Genomic DNA, 18,942 nt, shown 5'->3' with positions numbered 1-18,942 from the left:
AACACTGTTTTATATACCGGTACTGCAGTGGAGACTGTTAAGTTGAACTTCCACCTAGAACTCTATGCTACACTAGTAAGCAACTTGAATAGTGGACTGGCCCTTGAACTGCAAGTTTTCTGCGAATCTAACTTCACATAAAGCCTTGACCGATACGTGGCTACCGTGGGTCTTCCCCGCGGGTGGAGCTTATGCGTCATACTCCGTGACCTTTCATGAGTTTACTAGAGAGAACCCTACTCTCATAGATTGCGACGTTTAACAATCAGACTCATATAGGTGCGTTCTTCAAAAGATGTTCTGCAGGACAACATCTCTGCTTCAAAGAGCCACTTAGAACACATTAAGATATACATCAACCTGCCATGCAGATTAGGAGAGTATTGCATCTTCATGGAGTGGTATTTTAACAGTAGGAATACTCTCCTCCTAGTTGACCAACAGCTTGTCTTCCACATCTAATTCACGGGATCTCCGATCACAAAGAATAGGTTACCACTGTGAACAACTCATATTGTGGGTCTCATACCCATCTCCCTCGATGCATTATCTATCACATTACGTGATAGACCCTTAGTAAAAGGATCTGCCAGATTTTTAGACGTTTGGATATAATCCAATGCAATAACTCCGGAGTTTTTCATTTTCCTGACAGACTTTAACCTTCTCTGAACGTGTCTTGATGACTTCATGTTATCCTTTGAGCTGCTCACTTTCGTGATCACAGTTTGATTGTCGCAGTTCATAAGGACACCCGGTACAGGTTTCTCAACAACCGGCAAGTCATTCAAGAGTCGGCGAAGCCAATCTGCTTCAACCGTAGCTGTATCTAGTGCTGTGAGTTCTGCTTTCATTATTGACCTCGTTAAGATGGTCTGCTTGCAAGACTTCCAAGAAACAGCGCCACCTCCACGAGTGAATACATAACCGCTCGTGGCCTTTATCTCGTCAGCATCTGAGATCCAGTTTGAGTCACTATACCCTTCAAGCACCTTTGGATGCCCAGTGTAGTGAATTCCATAATTCGCAGTGCCTTTCAAATAACGCAAAACTCTCTCTAGAGCTTTTCAATGCACATCTCCTGGTTTTGAAACAAACCGACTCAGTTTGCTAACAGCAAAAGAGATGTCAGGTCTTGTAGCACTTGCTAAGTACATAAGCGAGCCAATAATCTGAGAATACTTCTCTAGCAATTCTTCGATTCTTTCGAAGCAGCACGATAGCATCATATGGTGTTGGAGAGGGCTTGCAGTCACTATAGCCAAAGCGACTCAAGATCTTTTCCACATAGTGAGATTGAAGCAATGTAATCCCACCATCATCATCTCTCAACAACTTGATGTTCAGAATGACATCAGCCACTCCTAAATCCTTCATCTCAAAACAGTGAGATAGGAAATCCTTGACCTCCTTAATAACATTCAGATTTGTTCCGAAAATCAGTATGTCATCAACATACAAGCAAAGCATAACTCCCTCGCCCCCACCATGGCGATAGTACACACATTTGTCAGCTTCGTTCACAACAAAGCCTGCAACTGTTAAAGTTCTTTCGAATTTCTCATGCCACTGTTTGGGTGCTTGCTTGAGTCCATACAAAGACTTTAGCAACTTGCACACTTTCCCTTCCTGACCATCTATTACAAACCCATCTGGTTGTTCCATATAAATTTCCTCATCCAACTCTCCATTTAGGAAAGCAGTCTTAACATCCATTTGATGAACGAGAAGACCATGTGAAGCAGCTAGTGAAAGTAGAACTCGAATAGTTGTCAGCCGAGCCACAGGTGAGTAAGTATCAAAGAAGTCTTCACCTTCCTTTTGGGTATAACCCTTTACCACGAGCCGAGCCTTGTACTTTTCAATAGTACCATCAGGCCTTAGCTTCTTCTTGAATACCCATTTGCATCCTATAGGTTTGCACCCATAAGGACGATCTGTTATCTCCCAAGTTTCATTCGCCAAGATGGAATCCATCTCGCTACGAACCGCTTCCTTCCAGTAGTCAGCATCTTCAGATGCATAGGCCTCTGAAATAGAACTGGGAGTGTCATCTATGAGATACACAAGAAAATCATCACCAAAAGACTTGGCAGTCCTCTGTCTCTTGCTCCCAGTAGGAACTTCATTGTTCTCCTCCACAGGACTTTCAACGTGTTCCATCGAAATGGCAGGTTCAGTAAGTGTAACTCGTTCCTGATTCGATGAACTAGGCATCTCCTGATTAGATGAGGTAGCCATATCCTTCATGGGAAAGATATCTTCAAAGAAAGTCGCATCATTCGACTCCATGATCGTACCAACATGCATGTCAGGTACCTCAGATTTTACAACCAAGAATCTATAGCCAATGCTATGAAAAGCATATCCCAGGAAAACACAATCCATAGTTTTTGGTCCCAGCTTCCGCTTCTTTGGAATTGGCACATTGACTTTCGCCAAACAACCTCAGGTTCGTAGATAAGAGAGCTTTAGCCTTTTCTTCTCCCATTCCTCGAATGGAGTTATCTCTTTGTTCTTTGTGGGAACTCGGTTTAGGACATGACAAGCAGTCAATATCGCCTCCCCCCACCATGCCTTGGAGAGACCCGATGTGTCTAACATGGCATTAACCAAATCAGTTAGAGTACGATTCTTTCTTTCGGCCACCCCATTTGACTGAGGTGAGTAGGGAGGCGTCCTCTCATGGATTATACCATGTTCCGCACAAAAAGCATCAAATTCATTGGAAAAATACTCTCCACCACGGTCGGACCTAAGCCTCTTGATTTTTTGATCAAGTTGGTTTTCCACTTCAGCTTTATAGATCTTGAAAAAGTTCAAAGCCTCATCCTTAGATTTCAGAAGATACACATGGCAGTATCTAGTGGAGTCGTCAATTAACGTCATGAAATATTTCTTTCCACCTTTTGTCAACACACCATTCATTTCACATAGATCTGAATGTATGAGCTCTAGTGGTGTAAGATTTCTCATTTCCGCAGTCGTGTGAGACTTACGAGGTTGCTTAGCTTGCACACAGACTTGACACTTAGATCCCTTGACAGTGGTGAAACTAGGGATTAAGTTCAACTTCGCTAGTCGCGACATGCAACCAAAGTTAACATGACACAGACGTGAATGCCACAAATTTGATTCACTATTGTTGCAAATATGATTAACAACTTTATTGGAAACGTCTGATAAAGATAAACGAAACAGGCCTCCTGACTCATAGCCTTTACCAACAAAGGTTCCATACTTGGATATTACAAATTTATTCGACTCAAAGACAAGCTTGTAGCCATCTCTACACAGAAGAGATCCGCTAACAAGATTTTTATTGACGGAGGGGACATAATGTACGTTCTTCAGCCGCACGATCTTCCCCGAAGTAAACTTCAGATCGACCGTGCCAACACCACGAACAGAAGCACTTGAACCCTTGCCCATCAGCACGGTTGAAGTCCCTGCGGTCTGATAAGACGAAAACATGGAAATATCACCGCATATATGCACATTAGCACCCGTGTCAATCAACCAGTCAGGAGAATGACATACTGAAAGAATAGTGGGAAATATACCATACCCAGCATCCTTCATGTCAGTGTCTTCAATGACAACATTAGCGGTCTTGCCGCCTTTCCCAGGATGACGCTTGTCATAGCGATTAGGGAAACTAGGAGCCCAATGATCAGGATCTCCACACACATGACAAGCACCTTTCTTCTTGCCATTCTTCTTCTTGAAGTTCATGTGTTGCACAGCCTTGTTCTTCCCATCAAACTTTGCTTTACCATCAAACTTGCCCTTGTTCTTGAACTTGTGGGGCTGGAAGTTCTGCTTCTGTACCACATTGGCACTAGATCCTCCCTCAATACCTCGAGCACGTGTGTCCTTTGCTCTCGCCTTTTCTTCCACATCAAGAGTACCAATGAGATCCGGAACGGAAAACTCCTGTCTCTTATGTTTCAGTAAGGTAGCAAAGTTCCTCCATGAAGGAGGAAGCTTAGTGATGATACCCCCGGTAACAAACTTGTCCAGTAGCATGCAATTGAAGTGCTCAAGTTCTCTAGCAAATGACTGTATCTCATGAGCCTGCTCAACCACGGAGCGCTCTTCAGTCATCCTGTAATCATAGAATTGCTCCATGATGTACAGCTCAGTGCCGGCATTCGAGACCCTAAACTTGGCCTTGAGTGCATCCCACATATCTTTTCCATTATCAATTGACGCATAAGCATCAACTATGTTCTCTCCAAGAACACTCAAGAGCGCAGCCTTAAACAAGGTATCCATTTTCTGAAAAGCTTGTGCCTGTTGGGCATCTTGCTCTCCTTCAGGTTTGCCAAGAGTGGCGTCATAGCAACTCATGGTTTGAAACCATAAGACTGCTCTCACGCGCCACCTCTTATAGTGGATACCCTCAAACATAGCAGGTCTCATGGAAGCAGCAAAACCACTTGGGGTAAATTGCCTATAATAAGGTTTTTGGATTGTTGGAAATATGAGCAATTTACCGAATGATTTTATTAACAAAAATACTAGATAAAGCATGACTAAAATAGAAAATAGAAAGCAAGTCATGCAATCTGATAGAGAGAAGGTAAACATCGTCTGCATATATGAAGTTGAGCTAAACACATCTAGAACAGACACTAGATGAAGTTGCTTATACGAAACAGAACCTAACATACGAAGGGCAGAAACTAGAACAAAGAACTGTAGCAGGACTTCTAACAGAAAGGAGAAGAACATGTACGGCACAACAGCAGCAGAAGCACTGGACTTGGGGTCGTTGTCCTCGCCTGCCATGTCATCAAGGAGGTCGTGGACGTCGGGGAAGAAGTCATCGTCGGGGAAGTAGTCGTCGGCGTCCGGATCGTCCGTGATGAAACAGCCAGTAGTCGCGCTGAGCGCTCCCCAAAAACCTTATCACCCTTCTCCCGTACAGGACTCAAAAGGTGCGGTCTCGGAGGCCTACTGTCCCGACCTGCGGTGCATGCCGCAAGCCGGGATGAGGAAGAACGTAGCAGCAACGTAGTGCTCAGGAACTTGTGGCGAGAGGAGGAAGAGATTCCGGCGCGCCTCTCTGGGAGGAGCGACCTCTCTTTTATAGGCACAAGAGAAGAAGGTGAGAGGCTGCGCTGGGAGCTGAAGAGAACGAGGGAGACAAAACAAACAGGCAGCAGGCGAAGAGGTGCGCCGTTCGTATTCAATCTCCACTACAGCAAAACGTTTCAGCTTTCGCGTGCCCTTTCGTATACCCGTAGTGCGTGGCAAAAATTTACATTGGCTCGGTTCATTCCCGCAACCCGCGACGCGTCGTGACGAGGCGTGGCGTGGCGAGGCGGGCGACGGAGGAGGAGCGCACGTGGATGTCCCTCTTGTTCTCATGCTCATACAAGTGGGGAAGGAGCCTCCCTTATAAAGAGGTCCAAGTCCCTCTAAACTAGCAAGGTGGGACTAAACTTTAGTTCCACCTCTTGCCTTGCACGAATGGGCTGCGTGGGCCTCTAGGATTTATTAGGAATTTCTGAAACTACTATTGGGCTAGGCCCAAATAGACAAAATTCCAGCAAAATGTGGCCGGGTCTTGGTGCAGGGGCTCAATATTTTCACCTTGATAATCAAATCCTTGGTCGAAGATACTCTCATCACGCTTGTCCTCGACGATCATGTTGTGCATGATCACACAAGCAGTCATCACCTCCCAAAGCTTCCCTTCATCCCATGACAGTGCAGGGTTTCGAACGATACCCCACCGGGATTGAAGCACACCAAAAGCACGTTCAGCATCCTTTCTAACACTCTCTTGCATTTGGGCAAATCTCTTTCTCTTCTCACCTTGGGGTTTCGAGATTGTCTTCACAAAAGTTAACCACTAAGGATATATACCATCTGCTAGATAGTATCCCTTGTTGTACTGGTGGCCGTTGATCTCAAAGTTGACAGGTGGGGAGTGGCCTTCTGCAAGCCTCGCGAAGACTGGAGAACGCTGCAACGCGTTGATATCATTGTGAGAACCTGCCATACCAAAGAAAGAATGACATATCCAAAAATCTTGCGATGCCACTGCTTCTAATATGACAGTGCACCCGTTAACATGCCCCTTGTACTGGCCCTGCCAAGCAAATGGACAATTCTTCCACTCCCAATGCATACAATCTATGCTGCCAAGCATGCCTGGAAAGCCTCTAGCTGCGTTGGTCGCCAACAATCTCTCTGTACCAGCGGCAGTTGGCTGCCTCAAGTACTCTGGGCCAAACACCTCGATCACAGCCTGGCAAAACTTGTACATTGAAATCAGACATGTTGTCTCACTCATACGCACATACTCGTCCACCAGATCGCCTGTAATACCATATGCAAGCATGCAGATGGACGCGGTGCATTTCTGGTAAGAGGAGAATCCAAGCTTGCCAAGGGCATCCATCTTGCACTCGAAGTATGGGTCATGAGAAACCACTCCCTCTCGGATACGGTTGAACACATGCCTTGCCATACGAAAACGGCGACGAAATTTATCCGGCTTGAAGAGCGGGGTGTTGGCAAAGTAATCGGCATAGAGCAGGGCATGGCCTCTCTCCCTGTTGTGGTTCAGGTTGGGAGCACGGCCAGGGAGTGACCCCCTGTACCGAGGAAGATGCTGTTGAATATGGTCGTGAACGACCAGTGCAGCCACCACAAGATCTTCATAATCTGACGACGAATCGTCCGATGAACAAAGGAAGTGATGAAAGAAAAACTCGTCTCCATTGTCCATACCTTTGTTGGAAAAAGGTCGAACACCTTGCGGTCGCGGTGGCGAAGAGGCCGCGATGATCACCTCGACGCAGCAGGGGTGGTTGCCGGCCGGCTACTGGCCGCTCTGGAGCTCTCGTCAGAATCTACTGTTGGAAATATGCCCTAGAGGCAATAATAAAATGGTTATTATTATATTTCTTTGTTCATGATAATTGTCTGTTATTCATGCTATAATTGTGTTATCCGGAAATCGTAATACACGTGTGAATACATAGACCACAACATGTCCCTAGTGAGCCTCTAGTTGACTAGCTCGTTGATCAACAAATAGTCATGGTTTCCTGACTATGGGCATTGGATGTCATTGATAACGGGATCACATCATTAGGAGAATGATGTGATGGACAAGACCCAATCCTAAGCATAGCTCAAAGATCGTGTAGTTCGTTTAGCTAGAGCTTTTCCAAATGTCAAGTATCATTTCCTTAGACCATGAGATTGTGCAACTCCCGGATACCGTAGGAGTGCTTTGGGTGTACCAAACGTCACAACGTAACTGGGTGACTATAAAGATGCACTACGGGTATCTCCGAAAGTGTCTGTTGGGTTGGCACGAATCGAGACTGGGATTTGTCACTCCGTATGACGGAGAGGTATCTCTGGGCCCACTCGGTAATGCATCATCATAATGAGCTCAATGTGACAAAGTGTCTGGTCACGGGATCATGCATTACGGTACGAGTAAAGTGACTTGCCGGTAACGAGATTAAACGAGGTATTGGGATACCGACGATCGAATCTCGGGCATGTAACATACCGATTGACAAAGGGAATTGTATACGGGATTGCTTGAGTCCTCAACATCGTGGTTCATCCGATGAGATCATCGAGGAGCATGTGGGAGCCAACATGGGTATCCAGATCCCGCTATTGGTTATTGATCGGAGAGGCGTCTCGGTCATGTCTGCATGTCTCCCGAACCCGTAGGGTCTACACACTTAAGGTTCGGTGACGCTAGGGTTGTAGAGATATGAGTATGCAGTAAACCGAAAGTTGTTCGGAGTCCCGGATGAGATCCCGGACGTCACGAGGAGTTCCGGAATGGTCCGGAGGTAAAGAATTATATATAGGAAGTGAAGTTTCGGCCATCGGGAAAGTTTCAGGGGTTACCGATATTGTACTGGGACCACCGAAAGGGTCCCGGGGGTCCACCGGGTGGGGCCACCTATCCCGGAGGGCCCCATGGGCTTAAGTGGGAGGGGAACCAGCCCCTGGTGGGCTGGTGCGCCCCCTTGGGCCTCCCTGCGCCTAGGGTTGGAAACCCTAGGGGTGGGGGGCGCCTCCACTTGCCTTGGGGGCAAGGCACCCCCTTGGCCGCCGCCCCCCTTGGAGATTCAATCTCCTAGGGCCGGCGCCCCCCTAGGGGCCCCATATAAAGAGTGGGGGAGGGAGGGCAGCCGCAGCCTTGCACTTGGCGCCTCCCTTCCCCCTTGCTACTCCTCTCCCTCTCGCAGACGCTTGGCGAAGCCCTGCCGGGATCCCTGCTGCATCCACCACCACGCCGTTGTGCTGCTGGATCTTCATCAACCTCTCCTTCCCCCTTGCTGGATCAAGAAGGAGGAGACGTCTCCCTGACCGTACGTGTGTTGAACACGGAGGTGCCGTCCGTTCGGCGCTAGGATCTCCGGTGATTTGGATCACGACGAGTACGACCCCCTCAACCCCATTCCATTGAACACTTCCGCTCGATCTACAAGGGTATGTAGATGCACTCCTCTCTCTCGTTGCTAGATGAACTCATAGATTGATCTTGGTGAAACCGTAGGAAAATTTTATTTTCTGCAACGTTCCCCAATAGTGGCATCATGAGCTCGGTCTATGCGTAGTTCTCTTTGCGCTAGTAGAACACAAATTTGTTGTGGGCGTAGATGTTGTCAACTTTCTTGCCACTACTAGTCTTATTTTGCTTTAGCGGTATTGTGGGATGAAGCGGCCCGGACCGATCTTACACGTACGCTTACGTGAGACAGGTTCCACCGACTGACATGCACTAGTTGCATAAGGTGGCTAGCGGGTGTCTGTCTCTCCCACTTCAGTTGGAGCGGATTCGATGAAAAGGGTCCTTATGAAGGGTAAATAGAAGTTGGCAAATCACGCTGTGGCTTTTACGTAGGTAAGAAAATGTTCTTGCTAGAACCCTATTGCAGCCACGTAAAACACGCAACAACAATTAGAGGACGTCTAACTTGTTTTTGCAGCATATGATTTGTGATGTGATATGGCGAAAAGTTGTGATGAATGATGAATGATATATATATGTGATGTATGAGATCATGTTCTTGTAATAGGAATCACGACTTGCATGTCGATGAGTATGACAACCGGCAGGAGCCATAGGAGTTGTCTTTATTTTTGTATGACCTGCGTGTCATTGAGAAACGCCATGTAAGTTACTTTACTTTATTGCTAAACGCGTTAGCCATAGTAGTAGAAGTAATAGTTGGCGAGCAACTTCATGGAGACACGATGATGGAGATCATGATGATGGAGATCATGGTGTCATGCCGGTGACGAAGATGATCATGGAGCCCCGAAGATGGAGATCAAAGGAGATATTGGCCATATCATGTCACTATTCGATTGCATGTGATGTTTATCATGTTTTTCATCTTGTTTACTTAGAACGACGGTAGTAAATAAGATGATCCCTCATAATAATTTCAAGAATGTGTTCCCCCTAACTGTGTACCGTTGCGAAGGTTCGTTGTTTCGAAGCACCACGTGATGATCGGGTGTGATAGATCCTAACGTTCGAATACAACGGGTGTAAGCCAGATTTACACACGCAATACACTTAGGTTGACTTGACGAGCCTAGCATGTACAGACATGGCCTCGGAACACGGAGGACCGAAAGGTCGAGCATGAGTCGTATAGAAGATATGATCAACATGGAGATGTTCACCGACGTCAACTAGTCCGTCTCACGTGATGATCGGACACGGCCTAGTTGACTCGGATCATGTTTCACTTAGATGACTAGAGGGATGTCTAATCTGAGTGGGAGTTCATTAAATAATTTGATTAGATGAACTTAATTATCATGAACTTAGTCTAAAATCTTTACAATATGTCTTGTAGATCAAATGGCTCACATTACCCTCAACCTCAACGCGTTCCTAGAGAAAACCAAGCTGAAAGATGATGGCAGCAACTATACGGACTGGGTCCGGAACCTGAGGATCATCCTCATAGCTGCCAAGAAAGATTATGTCCTAGAAGCACCGCTAGGTGAAGCACCAATCCCAGAGAACCAAGACGTTATGAACGCTTGGCAGTCTCGTGCTGATGATTACTCCCTCGTTCAGTGCGGCATGCTTTACAGCTTAGAACCGGGGCTCCAAAAGCGTTTTGAGCAACACAGAGCATATGAGATGTTCGAAGAGCTGAAAATGGCTTTCCAAGCTCATGCCCGGGTCGAGAGATATGAAGTCTCCGACAAGTTCTTCAGCTCTAAGATGGAGGAAAATAGTTCTGTCAGTGAGCACATACTCAAGATGTCTGGGTTGCACAACCGCTTGACTCGGCTGGGAGTTAATCTCCCAGATGACGCGGTCATTGACAGAATCCTTAAGTCACTCCCACCGAGCTACAAGAGCTTTGTGATGAACTTCAATATGTAGGGGATGGAAAAGACCATTCCTGAGGTATATTCAATGCTGAAATCAGCGGAGGTGGAGATCAAAAAGGAACATCAAGTGTTGATGGTGAATAAAACCACTAAGTTCAAGAAAGGCAAGGGTAAGAAGAACTTCAAGAAGGACGGCAAGGGAGTTGGCGCGCCCGATAAGCCAGTTGCCGGGAAGAAGTCAAGCAATGGACCCAAGCCTGAAAATGAGTGCTTTTATTCCAAGGGAAGTGGTCACTGGACGCGGAACTGCCCCAAGTACTTAGCGGACAAGAAGGCCGGCAAAACCAAAGGTATATGTGATATACATGTAATTGATGTGTACCTTACCAGTACTCGTAGTAGCTCTTGGGTATTTGATACCGGTGCGGTTGCTCATATTTGTAACTCAAAGCAGGAGCTGCGGAATAAGCGGAGACTGGCGAAGGACGAGGTGACGATGCGTGTCGGGAATGGTCCCAAGGTCGATGTGATCGCCGTTGGCACGCTGCCTCTACATTACCTACGGGATTAGTTTTAAACCTCAATAATTGTTATTTAGTACCAGCTTTGAGCATGAACATTGTATCAGGATCTCGTTTAATTCGAGATGGCTACTCATTTAAATCCAAGAATAATGGTTGCTCTATTTATATGAGAGAAATGTTTTATGGTCATGCCCCGCTGGTGAATGGTTTATTCTTAATGAATCTCGAGCATAATGTTACACATATTCATAGTGTGAATACCAAAAGATGTCTACTTGATGAAACACAAGTCTGAGACCTTTGAAAAGTTCAAGGAATTTCAGAATGAGGTAGAGAATCAACGTGACCGAAAGATAAAGTTCATATGATCAGATCATGGAGGAGAATATTTAAGTCACGAATTTGGTACGCACTTAAGGAAATGTGGAATCGTTTCACAACTCACGCCGCCTGGAACACCTCAGCGTAACGGTGTGTCCGAATGTCGTAATCGCACTTTATTGGATATGGTGCGATCTATGATGTCTCTTACCGATTTACCGCTATCATTTTGGGGATACGCTCTAGAGATAGCTACATTAACTTTAAATAGGGCACCGTATAAATCCGTTGAGACGACACCGTATGAATTATGGGTTGGGAAGAAACCTAAGCTGTCATTTCTAAAAGTTTGGGGATGCGATGCTTATGTCAAGAAACTTCAACCTGAAAAGCTCGAACCCAAGTCGGAAAAATGCGTCTTCATAGGATACCCTAAGGAAACCATTGGGTATACCTTCTACTTAAGATCCGAGGGCAAGATCTTTGTTCCCAAGAACGGGTCCTTTCTGGAGAAAGAGTTTCTCTCGAAAGAATTAAGTGGGAGGAAAGTAGAGCTTGATGAAGTACTACCTCTTGAACCGGTGAGTAGCGCAGCTCAGGAAGATGTTCCTGTGGTGCCAGCACCAACTGAAGAGGAATTTAATGATGTGATCAAGGTACTTCAGATCAAGTTACTACTGAACTTCGTAGGTCCACGAGGACACGTTCCACACCAGAGTGGTATGGCAACCCTGTCCTGGAAATCATGTTGTTAGACAACGGTGAACCTTCGAACTATGAAGAAGCGATGGTGGGCCCAAATTCCAACAAATGGCTTGAAGCCATGCAATCCGAGATAGGATCCATGTATGAAAATGAAGTATGGACTTTGACAGACTTGCCCGATGATCGGCGAGCGATAGAAAACAAATGAATCTTTAAGAAGAAGACGGACGCGGATGGTAATGTTACCATCTATAAAGCTCGACTTGTCGCTAAGGGTTATCAGCAAGTTCAAGCGGTTGACTACGATGAGACATTCTCTCCCGTAGTGAAGCTAAAGTCCATCCGAATCATGTTAGCAATTGACGCATACTATGATTATGAGATATGGCAAATGGACGTCAAAACGGCATTCCTTAACGGTCATCTTAAGGAAGAAATGTATATGATGCAGCCGGAAGGTTTTGTCGACCCTGAGAATGCTAACAAGGTATGCAAGCTCCAGCGATCCATTTATGGGCTGGTGCAAGCATCTCGGAGTTGGAACATTCGCTTTGATGAGATGATCAAAGCGTTTGGGTTTATGCAGACTTATGGAGAAGCCTGCGTTTACAAGAAAGTGAGTGGGAGCGTTGTAGCATTTCTCATATTATATGTAGATGACATACTTTTGATGGGAAATGATATAGAACTCTTGGACAACATTAAGGCCTACTTGAATAAGTGTTTTTCAATGAAGGACCTTGGAGAAGCTGCTTATATATTAGGCATCAAGATCTATAGAGATAGATCGAGATGCCTTATAGGTCTTTCACAAAGCACATACCTTGATAAGATATTGAAGAAGTTCAATATGGATCATTCTAAGAAGGGGTTCTTGCCTGTGTTGCAAGGTGTGAAATTGAGCTCGACTCAATGTCCGACCACGGCAGAAGATAAAGAAGAGATGAGTGTCATCCCCTATGCCTCAGCCATATGGTCTATTATGTATGCCATGTTGTGTACCAGACCTGATGTAAACCTTGCCGTAAGTTTGGTAGGAAGGTACCAAAGTAATCCCGGCAAGGAACACTGGACAGTGGTCAAGAACATCCTAAAGTACCTGAAAAGGACTAAGGATATGTTTCTCGTTTATGGAGGTGACGAAGAGCTCGTCGTAAAGGGTTACGTCGATGCTAGCTTCAACACAGATCTGGATGACTCTAAGTCACAAACCGGATATGTGTATATTTTGAATGGTGGGGCAGTAAGCTGGTGCAGTTGCAAGCAAAGCGTCGTGGCAGGATCTACATGTGAAGCAGAGTACATGCCAGCCTCGGAGGCAGCGCATGAAGCAATCTGGGTGAAGGAGTTCATCACCGACCTAGGAGTCATACCCAATGCATCGGGGCCGATCAAACTCTTTCGTGAAAACACTGGAGCTATTGCACTTGCCAAGGAGCCCAGGTTTCACAAGAAGACCAGGCACATCAAGCGTCGCTTCAACTCCATTCGTGAAAATGTTCAAGATGGAGATATAGATATTTGTAAAGTACACACGGACCTGAATGTAGCAGATCCGTTGACTAAACCTCTCCCTAGGGAAAAACATGATCAACACCAGAATTCCATGGGTGTTCGATTCATCACAATGTAACTAGATAATTGACTCTAGTGCAAGTGGGAGACTGTTGGAAATATGCCCTAGAGGCAATAATAAAACGGTTATTATTATATTTCTTTGCTCATGATAATTGTCTGTTATTCATGCTATAATTGTGTTATCCGGAAATCGTAATACACGTGTGAATACATAGACCACAACATGTCCCTAGTGAGCCTCTAGTTGACTAGCTCGTTGATCAATAGATAGTCATGGTTTCCTGACTATGGGCATTGGATGTCATTGATAACGGGATCACATCATTAGAAGAATGATGTGATGGACAAGACCCAATCCTAAGCATAGCTCAAAGATCGTGTAGTTCGTTTAGCTAGAGCTTTTCCAAATGTCAAGTATCATTTCCTTAGACCGTGAGATTGTGCAACTCCCGGATACCGTATGAGTGCTTTGGGTGTAGCAAACGTCACAACGTAACTGGGTGACTATAAAGGTGCACTACGGGTATCTCCGAAAGTGTCTGTTGGGTTGGCACGAATCGAGACTGGGATTTGTCACTCCGTATGACGGAGAGGTATCTCTGGGCCCACTCGGTAATGCATCATCATAATGAGTTCAATGTGACAAAGTGTCTGGTCACGGGATCATGCATTACGGTACGAGTAAAGTGACTTGCCGGTAACGAGATTAAACGAGGTATTGGGATACCGACGATCGAATCTCGGGCATGTAACGTACCGATTGACAAAGGGAATTGTATACGGGATTGCTTGAGTCCTCAACATCGTGGTTCATCCGATGAGATCATCGAGGAGCATGTGGGAGCCAACATGGGTATCCAGGTCCCGCTGTTGGTTATTGACCGGAGAGGCGTCTCGGTCATGTCTGCATGTCTCCCGAACCCGTAGGGTCTACACACTTAAGGTTCGGTGACGCTAGGGTTGTAGAGATGTGAGTATGCAGTAAACCGAAAGTTGTTCGGAGTCCTGGATGAGATCCCGGACGTCACGAGGAGTTCCGGAATGGTCCGGAGGTAAAGAATTATATATAGGAAGTGATGTTTCGGCCATCGGGAAAGTTTCGGGGGTTACCGGTATTGTACCGGGACCACCGAATGGGTCCCGGGGGTCCACCGGGTGGGGCCACCTATCCCGGAGGGCCCCATGGGCTGAAGTGGGAGGGGAACCAGCCCCTGGTGGGCTGGTGCGCCCCCCTTGGGCCCCCTGCGCCTAGGGTTGGAAACCCTAGGGGTGGGGGGCGCCTCCACTTGCCTTGGGGGGCAAGGCACCCCGTTGGCCGCCGCCCCCCCTTGGAGATTCAATCTCCTAGGGTCGGCGCCCCCCCTAGGGGCCCTATATAAAGAGGGGGGAGGGAGGGCAGCCGCAGCCTTGCACTTGGCGCCTCCCTTCCCCTTGCTACACCTCTCCCTCTCGCAGACGCTTGGCGAAGCCCTGCCGGGATCCCTGTTGCATCCACCACCACGCCGTCGTGTTGCTGGATCTTCATCAACCTCTCCTTCCCCCTTGCTGGATCAAGAAGGAGGAGACGTCTCCCTGACCGTACGTGTGTTGAACGCGGAGGTGCCATCCCTTCGGCGCTAGGATCTCCGGTGATTTGGATCTCGACGAGTATGACCCCCTCAACCCCGTTCCCTTGAACGCTTCCGCTCGATCTACAAGGGTATGTAGATGCACTCCTCTCTCTCGTTGCTAGATGAACTCATAGATTGATCTTGGTGAAACCGTAGGAAAATTTTATTTTCTGCAACGTTCCCCAACATCTGCCTCGGCCGTCGTGGTCCGTCGCCGGCAGTCGTGTCTCCTCCGCCACCGGCAAGGACGGCGACGGCCAAACCTCCCCCGATAGACGACAAAAACTACGGCGAAAGCGCGGGCGTGGTGGCGGCCATGTCGAGACGTGGTTTGGTATGGACGGCGGGGGGCTGCGCGGTGAGGAGGCGGCCGGAGAATAGGGGCAGCGCCGGCGGCGGGGCAGGGTGGGGAGAGAGGGTGAAGCGTTGGGAGCGGAGGGACTGCAAGTGTCCCCGACAGGCGGGGGGGAGGGGGGGGGGACAAGGGCGTGCGTCTCGGTCGTCCGCGCGCGTCCGTTTCACCCCAAACCGAGCGCAAGTTTTGGCCGGGGATGAGTCGAAAACGGACGGAATCCGGGCATTTGTCCGTTTGAGGCCGTGCGCTGGGCAGCCTCTTTTGTCCCTTTTACCCCAAACGGACGGACCGGACAGGATAGGGTCGCGCGGTGGAGTTGGCCTAATAATTAACTGGAGGAGGCAAATATTTTTCCTCCATTTCTTGTAAAAAACTTATCTAGAATGTCTTCCAATCAAAACGGGTCTTGTATATGCGCATTTCCGAATCGCCCAAGATCCTCCCGCATCCAGCAGCTAGCCGCTAGCGCCCCTGAGCATGATAGGGACACCAGTTGGCGGGCCACGGAGACACCTCCACACCGCAGTGTCGTCTGTCCCTACGGCTAGGCACTCACAACTCACACACTGTCACACACGACACGCGCACGGCGTCAAAAGTTGCACTCATCGCTCATCATCGTTCATACTCCTACCATACCATACGCTGGATAGATAGTCTGGATGCATCCTGATACACACACAGACACGGTGTGCGTGACACTGACAGCGCCGTGGAGGCGGGCGGAGGAGCGTGCGTGCATGCACGCCCATGACACGGTGCCCGGCTCGGGCCGGGGCCTTTGCTTGATCCTCACTTATCCTCGTGCTTTTGGGATCCCCGCTGATGAGCCTCTGCTTGCTTTTGTGCTGCTGCTGCTAATAGAGTTAACTTTTGTAGCTAGTAATGCTTGATTGCCCGACCATCGGCGCGGCTGGCGTTCGGGTTAGCTTTTTAGCAGCGGTTTGGGTTTGGGCTAATGCAAAAGCGGAACCAAGACCAGGCAAGAGGCATTTGTATTTATTACAGCAAACACACACAGTACATGCATCTTTATATATTTGTGACATCATCATTAAGAATTACATCTTCAGTCAGCTACTTCCTCCGTCCCATAACATAAAAGCTTATTTTTTTTAAAAGCCTCATAATATAAGAACGTTTTAACACTACAAATATCGTGAATTCAGAATGAGCTAAGAGCAGGTGGCAGGTGGTCTAAATAAAGAAAAAACCCAACGCTATCGGTGCGCACTGCCCGAAATTACCCAACAAAGACAAAGCAGCTTAATTATTCTCTGCGTGATGTGAATGGATTGTTTTTGACCGACCTGCATGCATGCACGCATGCGCTTTACTTTCCAGTGCTCTTTGGTGGCGCGTGGTAGCAGTGCCCGGGTACACTATATAGACCTTTCGGCCGCACCAGTATCGGTCGAGTCGGTCGGTCTCTCGTCGATCGTCCGGCCAGCAAAGCTCAGCGCACGCACGTACTGTGCGGCGGTCGTTGCCCAACGCACTGGATCGCTGCCCGCTGCGTCACATGCATTCAATCGCTGATCCGGCCGGGTGGAGTAAATTGCACAGAAGTACCATAATTGGGGCATTGAAAACAGATTGGTATCAAGTTTGGTAATTTTTACGTGTCAGTATCAAGTCTGGGGCTAGACGTTACAAAAAGGTCTAAATCGCGTATAAACGCGTATTGACGGTGTATCTGACCGGCGGGGCCCGCATGTCAGTTGCCGATGTGGCATTCTTTTTGCAGAAACCCCCCGCACAGCGGCGCCCCGTCTGGATCGAGGGGAGAATCCATCGAGCCCGAGCTCCCACTCGCATCACCACGACCGCCGGAGCTGCCCCTGCTCGCACCGCCGCGACCTCTGCTTGTGGCCTCCACCGTCTCCTTCGGGGCCTCTGCACAACGGAAGCGCCTCCCTCCCCCCTCTCCCCGTCCGAGCTCGACGCCATCTCCGCGCTCATCCCGCGGCTCATCTCCGAGGGCCAGGTCCCCGCCGCCGGCCGCCTCCTCTCCGCGGTGCTCCTCCTGCCCGGCTCCCCGGAGCGCCTCCCGTTCCCTCCGCTCGCGGAGCACCTCGCCTCCCTCCCCACGCCCACCCCGGCCTTCGCCCTGCTCACCGCGCTCCGCCACCACCCCGTCCGCCCCTCGCCGCTCCCGCTCGCCACCCCGCTTTTCGGCCACCTCCTCGCGATGCGCCGCGCCCACGAGGCCGCCTCCGTGCTCCGCTGGCTCTGCCGCCCCGACTCCCCACGCCGGCCCGACGCCGCCACCTATGGCATCGCCGTCGCCCGGTTCTGCAGGCTCGGGGACCCCAGGAGCGCGCTCGTCGCCCTCGGCAAGATGGCCTCCGACGGGGTCCTGCCCTCGCTGGAGCTGCAGGAGGCGGTGCGACGCTGCAGGACGCGAGGATCGAGGAGGCGTGGGCGCTGGAGGAGGCTATGCGGCCGCCGAAGTCCAAGAAGACGAGAACCAAGGCGGCGCGTCAAGAGAGAGAGCTTCGGGTGAGAGAGAGAGAAGAAAAAATGGAAGGAGGAAGAGAAGGAGAGAGGCAGGGTGTGAGGACGGCCTGGTCCTGGTCGCCGGTGGTGGTGCTCCGGTGGCCGGCCGGCAGCGCGGCGAGGAGGAGCCCAGGGCGGGGCGGGGGCTACGGGAGGCGAATGAGCTCGGGCTCGAGGGGCTCCTCCCCTCGATCCAGATCAGGCCCCGCCGCTGTGAGGACGAAGGAGGTGCAGGGGGTTTCTGCAAAAAGAATGCCACATCGGCAGCTGACATGCAGGCCCCGCCGGTCAGATACACCGTCAATACACTTTATACGCGATTTAGACCTTTTTGTAACGTCTAGCCCCAGACTTGGTACTGACACGTAAAAATTACCAAACTTGGTACCAATCTGCTTCCAATGTCCCAATTGTGATACTTCCATGCAATTTACTCGGCTGGGTGTGTACGTGAGTGACCGACTGACTCGATCCACCGGGCGATCGACCTGCCGTGCCGTGTCCCATGCGGCCGGCCGGACCAGCCCACGTCCCGCGTCTCGCTCACGTGTGTGCTTGTCAGTTTGGCTGCGTTGGTAACTACGAGGGCTGACACATTCTGCGCCGCACAAGGCCACAAGCTGGTGTGGTGTGAGACCAAAGATGCATGGTGCTGATTAATTAACAACCACACGCTGCTTCTGACATTCTTCTTCTTCCAAGTAAGCTCCGTCGATCACTGTATAATTCCACCAGTATGGAGCTGATAGATTATGCGTACGCACGTAGATTGGAGTGGGGCATATTACAAATCCAGCTACTATGATCGATTAGGTGATCAGATCTCCCGGCCCGGAAGCACTAAACGCATCTTAAGTCGTGCATCAATCATGTTTCCAATCCCAACGAGCCCACGTACAGTACAATGCAGCACAGTGATGATAAATACTACTCTATGCAATTGGCTGGTCTAGGTAGGAAATTGAGCTTAATTTGGGTCGTTGGGTTGCTTATT

General features: G+C 48.9%; 1 pseudogene; it reads left to right on the top strand.

The window, feature by feature from the left end:
• The first annotated feature begins 17,163 nt into the window (after positions 1–17,163).
• LOC119310403 lies at positions 17,164–18,317 on the top strand (annotated as a pseudogene).
• The last annotated feature ends 625 nt before the right edge of the window (positions 18,318–18,942 follow it).

Source organism: Triticum dicoccoides, chromosome 5B (genome assembly GCF_002162155.2).
Source record: "Triticum dicoccoides isolate Atlit2015 ecotype Zavitan chromosome 5B, WEW_v2.0, whole genome shotgun sequence".
Classification (NCBI taxonomy): domain Eukaryota; kingdom Viridiplantae; phylum Streptophyta; class Magnoliopsida; order Poales; family Poaceae; genus Triticum; species Triticum dicoccoides.
Note: the sequence above shows the minus strand (reverse complement) of the source record. Positions and strands in the feature narration are given on the sequence as shown.